Source organism: Stylophora pistillata, chromosome 4, assembly GCF_964205215.1.
Source record: "Stylophora pistillata chromosome 4, jaStyPist1.2, whole genome shotgun sequence".
Taxonomy (NCBI): Eukaryota; Metazoa; Cnidaria; class Anthozoa; order Scleractinia; family Pocilloporidae; genus Stylophora; species Stylophora pistillata.
The window spans coordinates 11,665,761-11,687,892 of NC_142522.1; the positions used below are offsets into that span (position 1 = coordinate 11,665,761).

General features: G+C 38.0%; 2 pseudogenes; both read right to left on the bottom strand.

Annotated features, from left to right (window-relative positions):
* Nucleotides 1–6,281: 6,281 nt before the first annotated feature.
* On the bottom strand, nt 6,282–16,127 carry LOC148732489 (uncharacterized; annotated as a pseudogene).
* Nucleotides 16,128–16,237: 110 nt separating this feature from the next.
* Nucleotides 16,238–20,782, bottom strand: LOC148732490 (uncharacterized; annotated as a pseudogene).
* Nucleotides 20,783–22,132: the final 1,350 nt, after the last annotated feature.

The following is a 22,132-nucleotide window of genomic DNA, read 5'->3' on the forward strand; positions in this document are numbered from 1 at the left end:
CCCGTAGTGGTAATCAGGCAAAACACGCATGCAATATCGTTTTGTTCCTAATGAGTTAGTAGAGTATTTCTTGTTCAAAATATTTCTTGTGAAAAGCAAAAGTAGAGAAAAGGAAAACCTATGAAAAAATCAGTGCACATATTCCAAAATGGATTTTAAAACAATGTTCAGAACTTCTGGTGTCATTATGTAGTTGTTCTGTGTGAGAACCTTAAAAGGAAAACTACCGAAAATCTTGAAATAAGAATATTTAGGGGTTTCCCCGTAGTAGAAACATTACATCAGAATTGTTCACCACAAGAATTAAATGAACCGAAGAGCCATGCCACACACAACTGAACTCAAGTGCCCACTAAAAAAGAGGAACAGAGTTGGAGATAAAGTTTAACTAAAAGGCCGGAATGCAAAACTTTCTTGATTCCGTGAGTGGACATGGAATGTAAAGCGATCAAAACAAGAAATGCGCAGGGAAACAACCCAAGCGAAGTCGATTGACGGCATTGACCACACACCTTTCGTGCTGATTAGCCCTCCTTGCCCTGTCATCTTCCACTACTGTGTGTTTCGACAATTACTGCGTGTTTCGACAATTGCGTGTAAAATAAGCATAAAACACCTCTGAGATCTGCTTAACTTATTTTCAAGACTAACGCAAGTTTCGGGTGTTACTTCTTTGATCATAATGGAAGCGTAAGTTGAAGAAATGCTGATCAGATTTTTTTAACCAAAGTTCGCGAATTATTAAATGTCATGGTTTAAGTACCGCATGTGTTCGACCGTAGCAGAGTTTCAGAGAAGCTGTCACACTGATATTACACTGTTTCTTTACCCACTTATCTTTATCGTTATGATTGTGAAATAATCAATTGACTCTGAACATTTTCATGTTACTCTGTCATTTTGTCATAGCCCTTGCTAGCATAACGTTTTTGAAGAGGAGTAGCAGGGTATTGTTTGTTTTTAAAACGAAATCATAAATGTATACTTATCTATTTTGTCACCGCAATCTCTCGGTCCAAACACGAAACGTTAAAAGGGTTCGACCGTTCAGTATGATTACTTCTATTTGTTTGTTTTCGTTTTTGTTTCTTTTTATGGGGGAGAGGGGGTGGTAGGAATCCGCTTTAGCATAAGTTTTGACGCTCTTGTGTTCTCAAGCTGGTAAAACCGTGTTTCTCGCTCTTGAGAACTACGTTTAATGAAGTTAACCGTTCGCCTCTTCAATATATTTACATTAAACGGCTCTAGAGAGAGTGGCAGATCCCAAGACACTCATTCATCCAAAATTCCAGAATGCTGCTGTTCCGATTCCTTCCGGAAGGTGAAGAAAATGGCAAGACCTATGATCAGGGAATATGATATCCAAGTGAACATAGATTTTTTTTCTTGCTTGCTTAAGTTTTTTTTTTTTTTTTTTTTTTTTTTTAGCATATGCTATGCAGGTAAAAAGCACCTTTCGCGCATCCTGATTGGCTCCTTCGGAAGTGCCGGATTAGCAAGATTAGCCAAGAGACGAAATTGACAAACAAACTAATATTTTGGTTTTTGTGTAGCATATATTAAAAACAATAATAACCTTAGTGTCGGTGAAAGCGGTGGCGAATATTTAACAAGCCCCTTTGAGGTTCGATAAATATCCACCACCTTTCGCCGCTACTTCGGTGAACAGTTGTAAACTATAGCCAAGAGAAGTGTTTTAGTCCGAGACCCTAATTTCTGGCCGGTTTTCAGGTTTCTGACCTATCTAAAAGAAAGAAAGAAAGTCTCAAGCACTCTAAACAACAAACGTGTCTAGTTACTGTAAAAGTATTACAATAACTGTAATTAACAACTATTGACCGAAGTGGAGGTGAATTGTTGTTTTAGTATATACTAAAACGGTGAGATAATATACACCACCAAAAATTGATTTTAATTCATACGATTCCAACATTTCAACATTTTCCCGAGCGTAACGATCCAACGCGGCTCGGATCGCGGTAAGTGATTTTTTGTTGTAAAAACTGCCGTCTCGTTTTTTCGCTGACAGATAAAATTTCTGAAGACATTTTGTTTAGCTCTGGTGGCGACATTTCTTCAAATGGTGTTGCAAACTCTTTCTGTATTTGAAACCATTCTGTAAAAAATACCATTCAACTTTGATTTTCAAGTAAACAAGTGAGGTTACACAAGATTAATTTGCATTTGGAAACAAAACCTTTTTCACTGGTTTTTATCGATAAACTTCCGGTTACCATTACCTTTAAACACAGCCAAACCAAATTTAGTCGCTTTCTCTGTGTTTTCAGGGACTGCTTCGTTGTTATTTGAGTGATTTATTCGCTTGTCACGGATGCAAACCGGCACACCACTTTTACTCGAGTTGCTAGGAGGGAAATAGCAAAGGATATTCGGAGTTTGACTAGCCAATCAGAGCGCGCCTTCAACGCTATCCACTGTTTTAGTATATACTAACAATAGATAGTTTATTTAATCGAGGTCAATAACCTCAAATGGATGCTGCTATGTCGGCTTGAGCTTGAAAATACCTGTGGAAATTCATTTTCAGAAATGGGGAAAAAGCTCACGATTCAATTGCTGTACAGTTTTGGGCTTTTCAAACATCATTTTGATATTTCTAGGTGACGCCCGGCTTATGTTTATTTCAGGTACACATCTCTTAGAGATGATGACGTAATTTTTGATTTATCAGCTGAGTTGATAATGTAAATTGGTCACCGTAAAGAGTTTCAAAACTGGCGTTTCGGGCGTTAGGAGGAATTGTGGGTTGAGTGTGTGTTTCTATGCAGAAAATGGAGCTACGCTTTGGGTAGGAACATGATAACGAGAAAAAAAATAATACGGTAACTTAGTTGAATAAAAGGCGCTCGTTGATACCGTGGGGAGTGAGAATGCCGAATTGAAAGATAAATTTCTGTATCAGAGTTTTGGGGCTTTCTGAACTGCCTAGATGTAATTGAAAAAGCTGCAGACTGCCATATGATGCTGGAATGATTAGGCAGATGTGTCTGGCGTCTGGTTTTGATGCGTCCTTGTAATTCCTTTCCAGGTCGCGAGGCGTTCTCTGAATCGATCACCCCATCCTCTTCCTGTTTCACCAACGAATATCTTTTTGTAATAATTTGGATATATCAACAAAGTTGAAATGGTAAATTGGCCACCGAAAGGATTACAAAAGCTGACGTTTCGAGTGTTAGCCCTTCGTCGGAGTGAATAGAGGAATTGTGGGTTTTGTGTGCTTTTGAAGGCAGAAAATGGAGCTACGTTATTGGTGGGAACATGGCAACGAGAAAAACACGAATAAATTAGTGGAATGAAAAGCGTTCGTTGATCCCTCTGGGATTTAGATTGCCGGTTTGAAAGATGAGCCTTTGTTTAAGAGTTTTGCGGCTTTCCGTGCTACCTAAGTGTAAGGAAAGACCGCAGATTGCCATATGTTGCTTAGAATGATTAGGTAAATTAAAATGTCTAGCGACTGGTTTCGACGTGTCCTTGTCATTCTTTTCCACGTCTCGAAGGTATTCTCGGAATCGGTCACCTAGTCTTCTGCCTGTTTCGCCGATGTATATCTTTTTGCAATAAGTGCAAGTTATGCAATAGATTGCATTGGCGGAGGTGCACGTGAAGTGATCGGTGATCTTAATGGATCGTTTAGGTCCCGATATTTTATCAGTGTTGTGAATGAAAGAGGCTGATAGTTTCGAAAGAAATTGTTTGGGGCTGCGTCGGTGGGAGAAACGAAATAATTTGGATATATCAACAAAGTTGAAATGGTAAATTGGCCACCGTAATGATTACAAAACCTGACGTTTCGAGCGTTAGCCCTTCGTCGGAGCCCTTCGTCGTTTCGCTCCGACGAAGGGCTAACGCTCGAAACGTCAGCCTTTGTAATCATTACGGTGGCCAATTTACCATTTCAACTTTGTTGATATATCCAAATTATTGTGAATGAAAGGACACGTTTTGCATCGTGCACGAGCGCATTTAAAAGTGCCTGGTTGGTCATTAGTCTGAGAAGAACTTCTGACCAAAAAATTGCCTATGTTTTAGTCGCGTTTGAATGAAACGAGCGGAGGCTGCGAACAGATAGTGCTTGTCTCTGGATCGTTTTGAGGTAATCTAAAGTTTTTAAGAATGATGGATTTAACTGAGTGATTGTGAGGGTGGTTGAACATGACAGTGAATGGAATGCGGTCGGAATCTTCCTTGTGCGACGTTTGTAGTGCTGAATGTCGATCAATAAGTTGGGCGCGGTGGTAACCCGCTTGAACGACAGAAACAGGGTAACCACGTTTATCGAAAAACTGGCACATTGACTCTGATTTGTGGTGGAAATCAGAGTCATCACTACATAAACGACGAAGTCTTAGAAACTGAGAAATAGGAATGGAATTCTTAACGTGAGATGGATGCGAAGGAGAATATAACAAGTAATTATGCGAGTCTGTAGGTTTGTAATACACACTAGTGGATAAACCGTTACCTTCAATTGAAACTTTGATGTCTAAAAAGGATAAAGAATTTTCAGAAATTTCCCAGGTATATTTCAGGGCCGGGTGAAAAGAATTGACTGCGGTTATGAATTGAGAGAGCTCCTCTCTGGTAGAGGAGGTAGCGCCGATACAGTCGTCGATGTAGCGACCGTAGAGTTCAGGTTTGGACCCGTTATATTGGCTGAAAAATTGATGTTCGACAAAACCTACAAAAAGATTGGCATAGCTAGGTCCCTTCACGTGCGCCTCCGCCAATGTAATCTATTGCATAACTTGCACTTATTGCAAAAAGATATACGTCGGCGAAACAGGCAGAAGACTAGGTGACCGATTCCGAGAACACCTTCGAGACATGGAAAAGAATGACAAGGACACATCGAAACTAGTCGCTAGACATTTTAATTTACCTAATCATTCTAAGTAACATATGGAAATCTGCGGTCTTTCCTTACACTTAGGTAGCACGGAAAGCCGTAAAACTCTTGAACAAAAGCTCATCTTTCAAACCGGCAGTCTAAATCCCACAGGGATCAACGAACGCTTTTCATTCCACTAATTTATTCATGTTTTTCTCGTTGCCATGTTCCCACCAATAACGTAGCTCCATTTTCTGCCTTTAAAAGCACACACAACACACAATTCCTCTATTCGCTCCGACGAAAGGCTAACGCCCGAAACGTCAGCTTTTGTAATCGTTACGGTGGCCAATTTACCATTTCAACTTTGTTGATTTATCCAAATTATTTCGTTACTCCCACCGACGCAGCCCCAAACAGTTTCTTTCGAAACTATCAGCCTTTATTCTTTTTGTAATAGGTGCAAGTCAGTGCAGTAGTAGTTGACATTTCTCAGTCAAGATAAATGAGGGATTTCAAAGAAGACAGCGTTTAAAGTTTTGACAACAGTACAAACAGATCAATAGCTTCTTCAGTTGGTGATCATTTCCTTTATTCTCGTGACCTTAATGTGTGATTCAGGCGTGATATTGAAAGGAGAAATTAGATGCTGGTTACTCTTGGAGGACGAAGGGTTCAGGAGGTTGGAGTTAAGATTCCTGGTTACAACTTAAATGTGGTTGGTGAAAGTGAAAAAAAAAATTTTAAAGCATAGCCAATGATCTCGAGAGAAATTCTTGTTTGCGCTGAATCACAGGACATCTTTTCTGATTGTAAATTTACCTCAAAATATCATGGGTCCATGAATGAACTAGAAATGATAGAAAATAAACAAGAACTAGTCTGCAAGAAGGTCCCTGAAAGTGCAGCGTTTACAAAACTTGATTTTTAGTGGCTTGAGATCATTTTAAGGAGAGTAGTCGGACATAACCTTTTGAGCAGGCTTACATTTGGAGCTTCCCTGCAAACTAGAGAGCAATTACAGTGCATGAAGCAATTATGCCACCTCTGTTGAAATTTACTCTGCGAATCAGTTACCATGGATATATATTTTTTCAATTACTAAATGGATGATTGGTCGATAAATGAGCTAGAAATGATAGAATATAAACGACAAGTAGTTTGCAAGAACTTCCCTGCACATAAATCAATACCGGTATAAATTGAATAATTTCATGATCATGATGTCACTGAACAGATTAGCAGCATTTATAAAATGGTGACTAACCTTAACAAAGCTTACTAGACATACAGTTGCCGCGATTACCGAACATTTATTTCATCAGTGATACCCTGACCTTTTGATCGGTGGAAATTTTCTGTTTTAACAAATAAGAAGAAAGTGTGCTGAATGATGTATGAAGCAGCGTAGAGTTGCTTAGAAATTCCATCATTAATCGTCTATTTTCCAGACATAGGCAACTGCCAACGTCTTCTGTGTCCAAATCCAATAGTTCCCGCATTTTTTAAATAACACCTGGTGCGTGTACATCACGGGCTTACAGTGGGCATCGCAACCGTGGCAAGAGGCTTCGCTCAGATGCCTCGGAACGGTGTTTTCAAAATCAACAACTGTAATGTTGAATGGACATCTACGGGAACCAGGCTGCTTGGCGGAGCCGTGGAGGCCTCTTGTGTTCCTGCCAGGTGTCTTTGATAAATCTGGTATATTAATTTGTTGTGGTGTTGGAGGATTTGATCGCGGCACGATCAGGTAACCATTGCTGTGGATCAAGCGCAGAACGTCATTTCCCAATAACGGGTTTGGGCGTTGCATGGTACCTGCACCGACTCTCTGGAGACAGTTCGCAAGGCCGGCTTTCCAGATTTTAAACCTTTGTTTTCTATTTAGTGACATTACAGGACAAGTGCTGGTCAAAAGCATCCCCAAGACAACCTGTAAATGAGTAAATGAAAATCTGCATTTTAGCGCATTATGTGATCTCTAGAAAGAGTAGTCCTGAACAAGAATAGTAGTAGGAAGTGACAAACACTTCGATAATCGCCTGGATGTGGAATTTATCTTCAGAGTCAAGCGAAGAGTTCATATAAAGTGGAATGTTAATGAAAAACCTCGAATATTATCACTTTTTCCGTAACATGTTTTGGCTGTAAAACTCAAGAAGTTTTTCTCAGTTAATTCAATTCCTCCAAATATAAATAACATATATCTGTGTTTGTCGTTGTGGCTGTGTATGTTTTCCCACCCTACTAAACACAAACGCAAATATTTAAGGGGGAATGCTTTTGTGCGTAATCTAGAGACCCTGCTTTAAAAAAAGTTTGCTGTTTAACAGATTTGTTTACTTCTACCAAATTTACGAAAAATTTGACATCAAATCAATGGAAAAATACATTCATTTTAATCTGCTCATGGAGGATGCGATGCGAAAGCAAATGATGTCGCAGTGTGAGCATTTGATATAAATGTTCCAAATACCTTAATCTCAGGCCAGGTCAAATCAATGAATTGGATAAACTTTACAGCCTCTAGCGAAAAGCTATCATTAAATAACATGAGGTGCAACATAATCGCTTCTCACTGAGTTTTAGACAAGCGTAGCTAAAGCTTCGAGTCATAAATTTGTCAATAAATTGAAGCAATTGCGGTACAAGGACGAAGGAGTGAAAATATGAAAATGCAATCTACATTCAGCGTGAATTATTTAGTTCAAAGAAAGGTACAAATCCAAATTAAATTCTAAACTTCCTAAGAAAATTGCTTTAAAGGACATCATTTAAAGCTTTTGGGTAACTGCTCGTTGACGACACCAAGTTGTCGACGATCGATTCAATGAAAGCTGTGGCCAGCGACTGGAAATTTATTTCAAATTTTGGCTGATATTGGTGCATAAAGTACTTTGTCTTTCTTTCATGATTTATACGGTATTTTTAAACTATATCTTTTGGCCGAAAGAAGAATTCACTGGCTCAGCAGGTTTGTAACTATAGAGACAGCGGAAGAATTGCTTCATCTGACGGTTTCGAATCAAAACTACCGAAACCATGACTAAGCAAGACACTCACGCGATGCCTTTTCGTTCCTACGCAGTTAGTAGATTATTTTTCGATGAAAATATTCTTCATGAAAAGAAGAAGCAGAGAAAATAAAAACCTCTGAGAAACTCAGAGCACATATTCCAAAATAGAAATTAAAATAATGTTCACAACTTCCGGTGTTATTGCGTATTTGCTCAGTTTGAGGACTCCTTAGAGCATAAGCTACGTTGAAATAGGAATAAGGGGTTCCCCCGTGGTAGTTACTTTACATCAAACCTGTGCTCCGCAAGGATTCAAAGAAAACAAGAGCCAATGACGCATAATTAAACTCAAGTGCCCACTAAAAGAGGAACAGAGTTATCGACTTAAGTTAAACTTAGAGGCTAAAACAAATTTTTCGTGATGTAGTAAGATGACATTGAACTATGTGCAAATGAACTGCACCCGTGGAGTCAAAGGCATTGGCTGCGATTTTTTTTGCTGGTTGAGCCTCCTGTTTTGTAGCCTAACTATAAGCGTCCAATATGCGACCAACATTCCTGCGGTTAGACGTACATTTGGAGTACTGAATATGTAACCAAGAAGAATGTCTCCCTCTTTTTTTCAGCTGGTCCGGCTAAAGGGAGAAAAACACGTCATTTCATCTTTTTTTTTTTTTTTTCACTTTTATTACCGACAATGGCGTGTACTTGGCAGCATAATTACTTCGGTAACTCGAAATTGAGAAGACAGCAACAACCCGATAAACGTCTCTGAAATCTGATCATGACTCACTTGCTATAAAGAATAATGCTGATTGGGATGCTATTACATCGACCATTGCGTGAGATGCGCAAGTCGAAGGAATTCTAAACAGATTGTTTCATTAAAATTGACAAAGGATCTTGATACCTTGATACAACTATAACGGTCACGTTTTATGTGCCACGATGATTCAACCCTGGCATAGTTTTAAATTAAAGAAACCGTCTACCAGCCTTAACGCTTCAACACTTGCATAGAGCCTTTTCTTCATTCACTTATCGCTATCGTTATGATTGTGAGATAAACAGCTCACCCTGAACATTACCAAGATTTTTCTGTCATTTTGTCGTCGCTCTTGCTCGCATAACGTTTTTGCCGGAAGAAAAGTAACAGTTAAGATGAAAACATTTACGCACTACAAATATAAATGAACAAACAACTATAAATAAGAAAAAGAAGAGAAAATAAACAAGAAAATGAACTTACGAATACACTGATACTTATTCGGTAATGCTGAGTTTGTCTCTAAAAAAGGAGAGGTATTTACCAACTTTGCTGCAAAACAGAAAAATTCCGATGAACAAATCAAAGAAAATCGTAACCCTATTGAAGAGAGAAACAAATCGAGGGCGCTGTTTGTTTTTACAGTGAAATGTTAAACGGATAGTAGTCTATTTTGTCATCGTAATCTCCTGCTTCAAAGCTTCTACCAGTGAGTTGCTAATTGAAGCAAGGCTAAACTCACTGCCAAAAAATCTATTTCTGAACAAAAGCAAAATTTATGTGTCCAAATTTTGTAGAGAACCTTTTGAATAGCAGAAATAGTTAATTTGGCTGGACAAAGCGGTGAAGCGGTCTCCTTTGCTCTTTGATGAGTCACTGGTGAGTTTAAGCAGCACTTAACTACGCGTGAGAGTGAGAGCGGCATGAGCACTTTTCATAAAATTACAAGTCCGTAGTTGCTTGAAGTATGCCGCTAGTTTTCTGATGTATGTTGTCTGTTTATTTAAAGTGTGCCGCCAATTAATTGGTATGTAGCTGACCATAGTTAGTAGAGGGGAACTTAGGTGTGTTTTGTTCCTATCAAGGGACTCATTAAAGATCTTTGGACTTCTATTTTAAAGCACGTTATCTTTAAAATGCTGAGAGCCCAGCATAAGTTCACGGGGGTCTAAACGCCTTTTTTGTTGAGTTAGCGAAAGTTTTTTGTTCTTTAAAATATTAAATTCAGTAGAAGCATGCCTCAGTGGAAAACGATAAATTTCAGTCTTGCTAACATTTCAATTTCACGGGCACTTTACCGTATCGTGACTTTTTCCTTTTCCATTAGGAATTCCATAACAATACCTTTAAGGGAACTCTGTTTTCTATGTTAATAACGAAAGATATCATTTATTATTAGAAATAATTTCTTTGATTAATTCGTAGATCCCCGACCGACGCCAGTCGCCCTTTTTACCCTATTTAAACGTAAGTGCGTATTACGCCATATACTTAGACATTATTTTCGTAACTACACCAGACTTTGGCAAACAGTGGCCAAAGCTTCCGAAAGCACGTTGTCAGGAGTGGGCGTTTCAAAGTTAACCTTAGCAACGTAATTTAGTCAGATTAAGTTTTCTTCAGAAGTCACGACGCGTTACTCTATTTGGACCTATTTTTAACTTAAATTTTTAAACATTCCCATTAGGAAATATATATTCTGCTGTAACAATTTCACATCTGTAGCCTAGGCGATTAATTAGACGTCAGAACTGGACGCAATCGACACAAAACTGTTTACAAAACCTCCTTGTAAAAAGCACAAACCAGGCGAACGTTAATAAAATGTTTCAATAAAACTGGAGCACCACTATTAAATTCCTAGCCTTCTACTGATTAGCTGAACAGAGCCATATTATGAGCTTGTGACCAAGGTTACAGCTCATAACCTAGCCCCGACAAGTATGGTCCTTGAATTTGTCGGCAAAGTGAGTAAAACATTTCTGTGAGCGAGCCGTGAAGCAAAGGCGAAAACAAAACGGTTTGCCCCTAAGCTTGCAACAAAAGAAATAGCAGAACTTAGAGAGAATGCGACTCGAATCTCCACCAAAAAGCCGCGTATAAATATTTCAATGTATGTAGCGGGAAAATTAAGAAGTTTTTATTTACCAAATTCGTAACATGATTTGATTATATGTTGCGATAACAGTTTGCTTTTGTCTTCCGGTCGTTATCTATCCAAACAATAGCTAGCTGGCAGAGTTACCTTTTGTGTGCGATTTTAGCAAAACAGTTTTTCTACTTGGGTATTCCAAATTAGGATAAATAAAACAAAATTGACGCTACGTGCCTCGTTGGTTATTTATCTTATTATATTAGCGGTGCCCTCCTTGAATAATTGTCAATTACCGCTGAGTTTTCCTTTTTATAATCTTTAGAATCTTTACTCTTCAAGTTAATCGGTCTTCATTAAGGAAATCAAGACTAATATATTCTCTCAATATTCTCTCAGCGACTTGATTTAAAAAATAAACCGAAATCGTTGTCCAAAACGAGCTGAAGTCAGAAAACCTCTTCGCTTAAAAAATTTCCTTCTTGAACAAAACACTCTCAGTTTATGATATGGCTCTGTCTCAGCTAGAGTTCATAACTTCCTCGACCTGTATTGGCTCAAAAACAGCCTATATGGTTTTCATTTACGCACTCGTTAAAACGTTGTTGATGTCCCTTTCCATTTAGTTCTGTAAATAGTCAAACAGTCTCACTGAGTTAATTGCGCAATCCTCAATTAACTATTGCTCAATCTATACCATTCGGTTTCGATACGTGAGTGAGCGAATTTATGATATTCCTACAGTCTGCTAAAGTTTCGAGAGAATTTCCATTTTTTTTTTTTACTGTTCTAATACCGTCGAAAGAGAAAGTGAAACAGACAAGGTATGTGGGAGAAAGATGGGACCTCCAGGCAACAACAATGACGAAACAATATTGCATCAACCATTACACTCAAATGAGAATTGAAGGCTACCTTGGGCGGTATGATTCTTGACAAAATTTCGTTTGTTCTCAGTTGATTTTTTTTGGAGTGATTTCATCTAGCCCGTATATACTTTCACAATAATTTTGAAAAGAGATGATATACGACGTGCCCATACGAATAGCGTTGGTGGCGATTATTTACATATTTCACGTTCATGTTTTAAACGAGCTATTAGTTTGAATAAAGTTAGCGAAAGTTGAGCAAATTCGCAGAGCAACATTAGGAACAGGAATTCAACGAATCTTTCAATCTGTAGTTTTAGCACTGATGGCGTTTCACAGAAGATAGTAATAACTATAGCATCCTGTGGGGTTGTTACCTTTATGCTTGGTTACGGAGGGGAAAAAAGCCCTTGTTTGGTACTGATAAAAAGAAGCATGGCAGTGATAATCGAAGAGAATGAAGAAAGGAATAGAACGAAAAAAAAAACAAATCTCAATTGGGGCTCCATGGTCCAATTAATCTGTAAAATTTCAATCGGTAAGCCTTAAAAAGATCACGTCGGCCATTAAGGGTGAACCATTGCTATTCTTGGACTCTTAAGTAGAAGAATAAAAATTAGAAGCAAGCTTTTATTTATTTTGGCCCGATAACCGATAAACCAATTATTAGTACCTCCTTGGAGAATATCCAAAAGTAACATTGTTTCATTTAGTCTGAGAAATGAAAGAAAGTACATCATTTCTCATGCCAACGTGCGTGTTGTTTCTTTCTAGACCACTGAAAAAAAACGAAAGGCAAAATCAACAGTATTCATAGATGGTTAATTTAATCTATCAAATAGGTTTTTATTGGGTTCAATACTTGTAAAAAGTTCGATTTGGTATTTCGTAAATAACCACTATTATTATTATACAACCGATCGTCAATGTAGATTTGCTTTTCGCATGGAGTTGTAAGTGCTTAACAGAAGTGTAATTCATACCATGAATGTACGGTGTGAGGTCATCGTCGTAGAACAGTTCCAGAAACAGTTTTTTCCCAGTCTCTTGCCTGGCTTTGAAAATTATTTGGATGGATGTAATCAGGGTGATCCTGTTCCACCTGAAGGGCCCTCATCAGTGTCTTAAATCCCTAAATGTCACAAAAATGAATATAAACATTTTAAACCATAAAATCCCTTTTTATAATTCTTGTTGTAACATTTTTATTGCTAAAAAGGGCTTTATACGGAGTGAGGGAGTAAATAAAGGAAATATGGTGAACTTACTCTCCACAGCTCACTGACTCCTTCTGCATCTACGTTCCCAACAGCTCCCATTATTCTCGTGATGTCTATCTTCTCTAGTACAATTTGTAGTTGTTTTCTATCCAGTACTGTCCACTTTATTTCATATTCTAGATCTCTGACAGCTGATTGAATTCCTCAAAAAATTTGAATTCTACCTTTATTGTAACCATCTCAGCAGTCAGCACAACTGCTTCAATAACCTGAAAAATTACAAAGAAAAAATATGATGAATGGAAAATATGCTAACTGAATTGTGTGCTGGTAATAATTATACTGACTATGATCCCAAAATCACATGCTTAGCAACTCATTAAACAGTCGTCCCATAATGCGTAGAAACATATGGAGTGTATCCACAACAACAAACTGAAAAGGTATTTTCAGTGGTGGGGGCTGTTTGCAGCCTTTCCTACCATCGGTGGTGGAATTTTTTGCTAGGCGTTCACAATCTGCTAGATCTGTTTCAATTGGCCACTCCTCAACTGAAACAAGAAATTGAAAGTGAACTGTTTGTCTAAGCTTATTTTTTGGATCATGGAATGGCACAAACATTTAACATTAATACAAGGCGAATGATTGTTGGTGTACAATGATTACCTGTGCTTTGTGAGTGGTGGGCATATATATTTATTCAAATATCAATGAGTTTTTGTCATTCCATTCATAGATCTTGGTTTCTTTTTTGTATGTCACTGCATTTTTTTTTTTTAGCTTTTAAACCTGGCCCTCCATATATATATATATATATATATATATATATATATATATATATATATATATATATAACTAACTGCAGACAGTACTGTTTCGGCCTTCTGGGCCTCATCAGTGCAGTGCTAATGCTAGGATGGAGGAGAACCAATATGGTCACCCCAAACGATCCAACCTTTGTGGTATCGTCTAAGCCATGCCAGAGTGCTCAAACTAGAGTACACTAGCGAGCATGCGCAATTGCAGAGCAATGACTCATCCTAGTTAGAGTGCTCAATTTGGACATGAAAGCAAAGCTTTGTATGCCAAAGAGCTATATCTAACTGCAGACAGTACTGTTTCGGCCTTCTGGGCCTCATCAGTGCAGTGCTAATGCTAGGATGGAGGAGAACCAATATGGTCACCCCAAACGATCCAACCTTTGTGGTATCGTCTAAGGACGTAACTACATTTCCCGACAAGCGCCTGAAGACAAGGACGTAACTACATTTCCCGACAAACCCCTGAAGAGTGAAGCGATTCACGAAACAGGCTTGTCGGGAAATGTAGTTACGTCCTTTTTTCCTCCCATAATATTTATTCTGCTCTGCTTCAACGTATTGAGCACTGTTCCACGCGAAAATCGACTTGCAGACTTCCATTTGCTACTATATATATATATATATATATATATAGTAGCAAATGGACTACTCAAGTGACGCACATATGGATTTTAATACAGCCTGTTTCGTAGACCAACAAAAGTTGATCCACTCATCAGTTAAACTCCATACACACTGAGACAACCACGTGAGACGGCGAAATGACACAGAGCTGAGCAAGTACCTGTGGAAACTAAAGGAGAAGAGGGAAGACTATTCGATTTCATGGAAAATTATTGCTAGGGCTAGATCATATTCCAATGCCACAAAACGTTGCAATTTATGCCTCACTGAGAAATTTTTTATCTTGTCTTATCCACATGAAGCCTCTTTAAACAAGCGAAGTGAAATAATATCCAATTGTAGACATCGGCGAAAATATATTCTCAGGTATTCTTAACGCTATTATCGGCGCGCGCACGGTTTTCAAGATTTGAATTTTTTAAACAATGTCATGTGATCACGTTGCTGAGTTAGAGTTAACCGTCACGATGCCTCAGTGTATATGGAGTTTAACTGATGAGTGGATCAATTTTTGTTGGTCTACGAAACAGGCTGTATTAAAATCCATATGAGCGTCACTTGAGTAGTCCATTTGCTACTGTAATCGCTCCTTCATTGTCGAGCACTGTCATGGATCCTACGTTGCCTATTTCGCTTATATGTATATATATATATATATATATATATATATAGATAGCTCTCGCTTGGCTTTGCCTTTTGGCTACCTTGCGATTGAGCACTCTACACTGGGGTTGCCATGCACTTAGCCTTCGGGCGAAGCTCATCACCTTAGTTGTGATTTGAGCACTCTCGCATGGCAACATGTCTGCACTTGGTCCCACAAGTGTAGCGCCCAGGCAATGGTTTATTCCAGAGCTTGGCCCAGTGTCTGCACTGCACTGATGAGACCCACATAGGTCGAAACAGTGTGCACTGTCTGCAGTATATATATATATATATATATATATATATATATATATATATAGATAAAACAACAACAAATGCACTCCACTAATCTTTAATTATTACTACCGGTAGTAAATACTTTTAATTGATTAATTCTGTAAGCATACGTACCATCCAGGTCATTAATCTTGTCTTTGGTGCAAAAGCACCATATGCAAAAAAATTTTGAGCAAGCTCCATTCAGCCCATAAACAAGGGCCAAGAACTTCCAGTCAGAACGACAATACCTATACATGAAGAAAATGTGTCTATTTTTAGTAGAAGTCTAGTTCTTATTACATACTAATGCAAATGCTGCAATCTGATTGGCTAAGCTATTGCACACATATTTAACCATTATTTTCTAAAGTGAAGATGAATAGTGGTGGTTGTTTACCAAAAGGAGGATATTCATTGTTATGGCATACGCACTCAGCCTCATCAATTACAACAAAAGAGATTGGATTTTGCTAGAAATATTTGTTTAGCTACCCACCATTCAACATCGAAGGGCTCTCCATCAATCTCTAAACCCTCTGATTTCCCTACCTCAATTTCTTTGAACGTCTCGCCTAAACACTCCTTTAATTCCTCATAGTCCTCTTTCCCTATAATAATCAGAAAACATTATCTGCTTTAGAATATTATTATTGTTGGATGAAATAGTTTGGAAACAAAGACTGGATTTCATTATGATGTTAATGTTTTACTGAGTAAAATCTTTCTAGAAGTTCAGCAGATCAAGAACCTCCAGCCTGATTTTCTTGAAAACAGCAAATTTTATAGGAACTATTAAGAATGTAAGTGTTGACTTATTTGAAATATTTTGGGATCAGGATCAGTGATCCAAGATCAATTGCATTATGGTGCATCTAATAAACTGACCTGAATTTTATAGATATTTTATAATGTATATAGCACACTCTTTTTAACCATTACCATTTTTTCTATTGTTACAGCTGCTATTGTCTAATCGTCCTTGTCACTGAAAAGCCCATTTGGGGAGTTGTCAATAAATATTGTTTTGAATTATTGTATAGGTTCAACTGTTTTTAGTTTGTTATTGCAAGAACAGTTTCTCTCTTGTAAGTTGTTTCTCCTGATGCACAAACTGACTTAAATTCTCTGAATTGGAAAGAAACATGCCGGTCCAAATAAGTAAAATGTGTTACACCAGAGTTCAACAGGAAGTCCATATTCATACCGTTCAGGGTGTTTAGAAAACCGGTTCACCTGAGCAAGGTAAAATTCATATCTTTTGTCAGGTGAATCAGCTGACTTTCATTTTAGTTTGAAACAATCGTGGAAGAATTTTAACACTTGCCCTGGTCTGGTATCATTGCATCCTGTGGGAAAAGCAAGTGACCCATCAGGTACTGCCCAGTTAGCTAGAACAGTAGCATTCCTTGAATTCTGGCATTGCAGTGAACCATAGCTCACGGACCCGACTTTTACAGCTTTGAACTCTGTGATAGTGTGGGGCATGTCAATAATAGTTCTATCATCAAATCCCAAAAGCTCTTGATAAACTGATCTCAGCACACTCAAATCTTCACAAATCTTTTGTCTAGAGTTCCATCTTTTGGTGTTGACACTAATTGGAAAAATACAATTCTTTCCAGCAGTCCAGCCACAAAGATTTAAATGCTGAACTGATACATCTCCGTGCTCTTGAAGACTTAAGTACTGCTCTATTGGCTCCTGAGTAACTTTGACGGACCCTGAACTCTGCCGGGTAAGTGTAAAAAAACTCCATAAATGAATCCTGATACATCTCAGGGTAGCTGAAGTCTTTCACTTTAGTTTGCATAAAAACTTCCTCTTTAACTGAATTTCAATTGAACGGCTATTTGTCTGATAAGAACCCAGAACACTATTAAACCTTTCATAACTGAAACACCAGAAGGAATGAAATAGGCCTTAATCTAATAAGCACTCCTTTAAATGGCCATGTAGATACATGTTGGGAGTGACAAGATCCTTTCCATACAATGTCTCAAATGTTTTGCAAAATTGCATTAGATACTTGTCTCCAATCTCAATATCCATATGATGCACGATCCTCGCAGTAGATAGCGCTATTTAAGCAATAGCGAAAATCAGACCTGAAAAAAATCAGGCCTGTACGGGATTCGAACCACTGACCTCTGCGATACTAGTGCAGCGCTCTACCAATTGAACTAACAAGCCAACTGGGAGCAGGCCGTAATAAACCCGTGAAAGTGATAAATCAGATACACTGAAATATATGAAGTTCATATATTTTGAACTGCGGTATTAGATACATATGATGCACGATCCTCGCAGTAGATAGCGCTATTTAAGTAATAGCGAAAATCAGACCTGAAAAAAAGTTCAAAATATATGAACTTCATATATTTCATTGTATCTGATTTATCACTTTCAAGGGTTTATTACGAATCAACTCAACGGCCTGCTCCCAGTTAGCTTGTTAGCTCAATTGGTAGAGCGCTGCACTAGTATCGCAGAGGTCAGTGGTTCGAATCCCGCACAGGCCTGATAATTTTCAGGTCTGATTTTCGCTATCGCTTAAATAGCGCTATCTACTGCGAGGATCGTGCATCATATGTATCTAATACCGCAGTTCAAAATATATGAACTTCATATATTTCATTGTATCTGATTTATCACTTTCACGGGTTTATTACGAATCAACTCAACGGCCTGCTCCCAGTTGGCTTGTTAGCTGAATTGGTAGATCGCTGCACTAGTATCGCAGAGGTCAGTGGTTCAAATCCCGTACAGGCCTGATTTTTTTCAGGTCTGATTTTCGCTATTGCTTAAATAGCGCTATCTACTGCGAGGATCGTACATCATATGTATCTAATACCGCAGTTCAAAATATATGAACTTCATATATTTCATTGTATCTGAATCTCAATATCATTGCCAATCAGAACTCTCTTGTCTAGAGTCTTGCAGGAAAGGACAAAGAAACGCCAACACTGCAGGTGCTCTTCAGGTAGGATTCCTTTAAGAGCAAACAATGAATACACTAATGTCCAATTTTTCCATTGATCTTCTGTGAATCCTGAGAAACTTGATGAAATCTTTCCAGATATACGACCAATATCTTGAGGAACTGTCATAGAATCTACCAGCTCTTGGATTCTTTGAACGTCCTTATCACTAGGGAATTCATTTTTCTCATTCAACCACCCATTCTTCATCATGTGTTTAGCTGTCCCAAGATAAAGATTATGCATTGGGTCCACCACAAAATAGCGTATACAGTCAAAGTACTCTAGCTCTTGTAAAACTGAGCACCTGGCTCCTAACTCAGAACAGAGTCTTTGTTGTGCGGCAGGGCTGGTTTCTTCCAGTGTACGCTTTGCTGCTCTCTTGTGTTCTGAAGAGTTTCTAGGTTTCCAGGTTTCTCTATCAAAACCCCTCTCCAGACATAAAGTGTTTCTTGCAGCAGGAACATCCTTGAGATGCCTTGTGACCAAGAAATCCACCAATTTTTCTTGTGGCTGGGATGTCTGATGAAACACAGATCAGACCAACTTTGATAAGCAGCTTACAGAAACTTCCACAGACAGTGAAACGAAATTTACAAGCCCAGAGTGTCTATAATTCCTTGACAAATGGTTCAAGAAAAGTGTTAGTAGTTAGTTTTGGTTCTGAGGGTCCAGGTAAAATACCCATGACAATAATATTGTCCAGTTTGTACCTCTCATGGCGAGTCAGATTGAGCAATACTAGGTAAATCACTCCCACAGATCCAGGAGAATGTTTATGTGGCCTAAACCAATCAACATTTAGCATAACATATGAATAAAGGCTGATAGTTTCTTAATAAACTGTTTAGGGCTGCATCGGTGGGGGTGACGAAATAATTTGCATATATCAACAAATTTGAAATGGTATTTTTGTTAGCCCTTCGTCATTCGCTCCGACGAAGGGCTAACGCTCGAAACGTCAGCTTTTGTAATCGTTACCGAGGCCAATTTACCATTTCAACTTTGTTGATATATCCAAATTATTTAGCATAACAGCTAGGCTGTTGACATGCGAAAGAAAACCAGTTGATGATAGCTCCTTCGATACATTTCCTTCGTATATGTCAGTTATGACATTGTTAGGTAACTCCTGCTTTCTCCACTCCTGACACTTGTTCCAAAATCCAGGTCTCCTCAGCAGTTGTTACAAAGACTTTATAAACTTTATAACAGAGTTGTATGAATAGACCATCCTTGGGTACAGAAAAGTCTTTGTGCCAGTGCGAACAGTCTTCAGGGGTACTTCATCACAAGGTCCTGAGTAACAGAACATATATAAAGTTAAAGCCAATTGAGTAAAAGGACAATACCTTGTCCTTCAAATGGTCTAGATGCAAGTAAATTTGTAAACTATTATTATTTTAAAGTGTATTTGAAGTTTATATTTATTTATTATTTTTCATTTGCTTGATCAAATCTACATGTGACTCTAATTAATTGGTTCCAGCTAATATCAATACACACCCAAGGAGGTTAACAAGTAATTCTGAAGGGGAGTGGGGATCAGTGCTGGCTGGTTAATTTGAATTAGCATTGTATTGTAAGCCACTCAGAAATGAAAAACATTTTAGGGAATAATAATCCTAGTTATTGTGTAAAGCTTGGGTGTTGACTCACCTCTTCTTGACCTATGGGGGTGCCTAAACCAGGGAACAAAGGTACAGCGAGCTGACACTTGCCTCCCAAAATGATTCTTGACACAGTCGTTGTAGCCATACAAAGTTTTGCACTTTGGACAGACGACATACTTTACGAAATCATCACTGTTCAAAAGCCCGAGATCTTTATTGAACTTGTACAAAGTGTTTGGCAAATTTAAGTGACATCTCCGTAGCTGAATCTGTTACAGAAAATCCAGAATGCCAGGAAAATAAGAACAATAAAAGCCAATAAATGAGCACGCACATTTATCTGAGAGAAGCATTGAATCGTTTTGTTCTTGTGGTCTCTCAGCAAAATCCTCTTCTGGGAGTTCTGGTTCATTGCTTCCTTGAGAATTACCCCAGTCCTCATTGACGAAATTAGGTGAATCATGACGATGTGCATGAATAAAATGTATTATTATCCAACTACACTTAGACGAGTACAAATAACGCCACAGACGAGTACAAATGCCACGCGGTATTTGTACTCGTCTATCGTAGAGTACCAGTGAAACAGGTTTTCTCGCATCGCGGGAGCGAAAAAAAAAAAGGTGGCGGACAATTTGGATCATATTTCCGACGATGAAGAATGGCTGACAAATATAGATCCAAGTTTACTTGATGAATCGAACAAAGAAAAACAGCTTGACGACCAGAAAATTTCTTCATTTAACGAATAAAATAGAAACAGCCACACAACGCGTCAATTCCTTTCCGCTTCGCATACTTCTGTCACGCACTCTTCGTAAATAAATATCCGCGAAATTCGCCCGCACTGAAATAACAGTTTGGCGTGTTGGATAATAAATAACTTATTAGACCTTTCGTTGTGTAGTATCGCTGAGTATTTTTACTCGTTATTTGTATTTTGACGAGCCCTACGGGCTTTGGCGTGTGATTATTTGTATGAGTCTTACCTCCTACCGTCCATTTTAGTAACTAAAAAAATAAGAAATATTATTATATGGGTAGTTTTGATGTTAAAATGATCCTGTGTTTATTCTGTAATCTTAGCGTCTTTAAGTACATTTGATTATTAAAAATCATTGGCCACCCACCTCTGATAGTTAAACGACTTTTAATTGAAATAGTATCCCTGAACAAACATTTTCGAAACGGAACAGTTCTAAAAGTTGAATACAGGTCATTGATCTCTCACTGTCTGTTACAGACAATGATATTTTTAAAAGGTTTATATAGAACTAAATGTTACCCTATAATCACTAACTGATTTTCAAAAGTTTCTAAACTTTTTTTTGTTAATTGAGTTTCACACATTTTCTTGTGCAGTTTTAGGGTCTTTTAAGGACTGTGTCTTCTCTAACTCTACTCGAGTTGTAAATATTTCAGTCGTTGAACCCCACCGAATCCTGATAAGCCATTAAAAAAAATTTTTAAGGTAAAAGCACACACTCACTTTTGGATGATGAATTTACTTTTGAATTCTCTTACGATGACGTTGGATAGAAAACTGAAACTCGCCTCATTTTATATTGACCATATAATTGTTGCGTATCAGCACTTGCTCGAGGCAGTTTTCACATTATCCGTGGCAGTACAGGAAGACACATCTTTAAAGAATTTACTTCCCGTTTTGAGATGAAACAGGTGAAAGAAAATGGGGCAAGAGGTGAAATAAACGATCTCATTCAGTGGTGTAGAGATAGGTTTAGTCGTTGGAAATTCGTTTTTAACATTCTTAATTCCTAAAATTTTGCCCCTCTTCGACAGTTTGTGTGGTATTCAGTCTTTGAATGGTACAATAAATGAGATCTTAGAGAGAGACTCATTGCTAAATATCAGCAACAGTTACGAATAACTTTTAACTTTCATGATTCGACTGACTGGTTTAACACAAAAACGAAATATACGAGGACCAATTATAAGAGGCAACCTACGTTCATTAGCCTTTCCATTTATTTTTATCTTATGGAAGCTCATAAAAATAATATTGTTCTAATACCTAAGGCACGATTGATGAAGGTCTAAGGAGCTCCCTTGTATGTGATGTAGTCCGCTGGCTTCCTTGCTAAACTTTTAACTGTATTCCTTTGCCCAATAGCTTAACCATAGATGCTTCAGGTCATTATCGGAGAAACGTGCTTTAGTATCATAGTATGCCACACATAAATCAATTAAATGATAAGGACTTTGTGCAAGGTCTTCTGCAATGAAACATTACTGGAGCCAATATTGGTCCTCACGCTTGGGTACTCTAATGTATAAGTATCTGTAGTTTAATCGTAAAATCCGAATCAATGATGCTTTTAATTTTTTACCT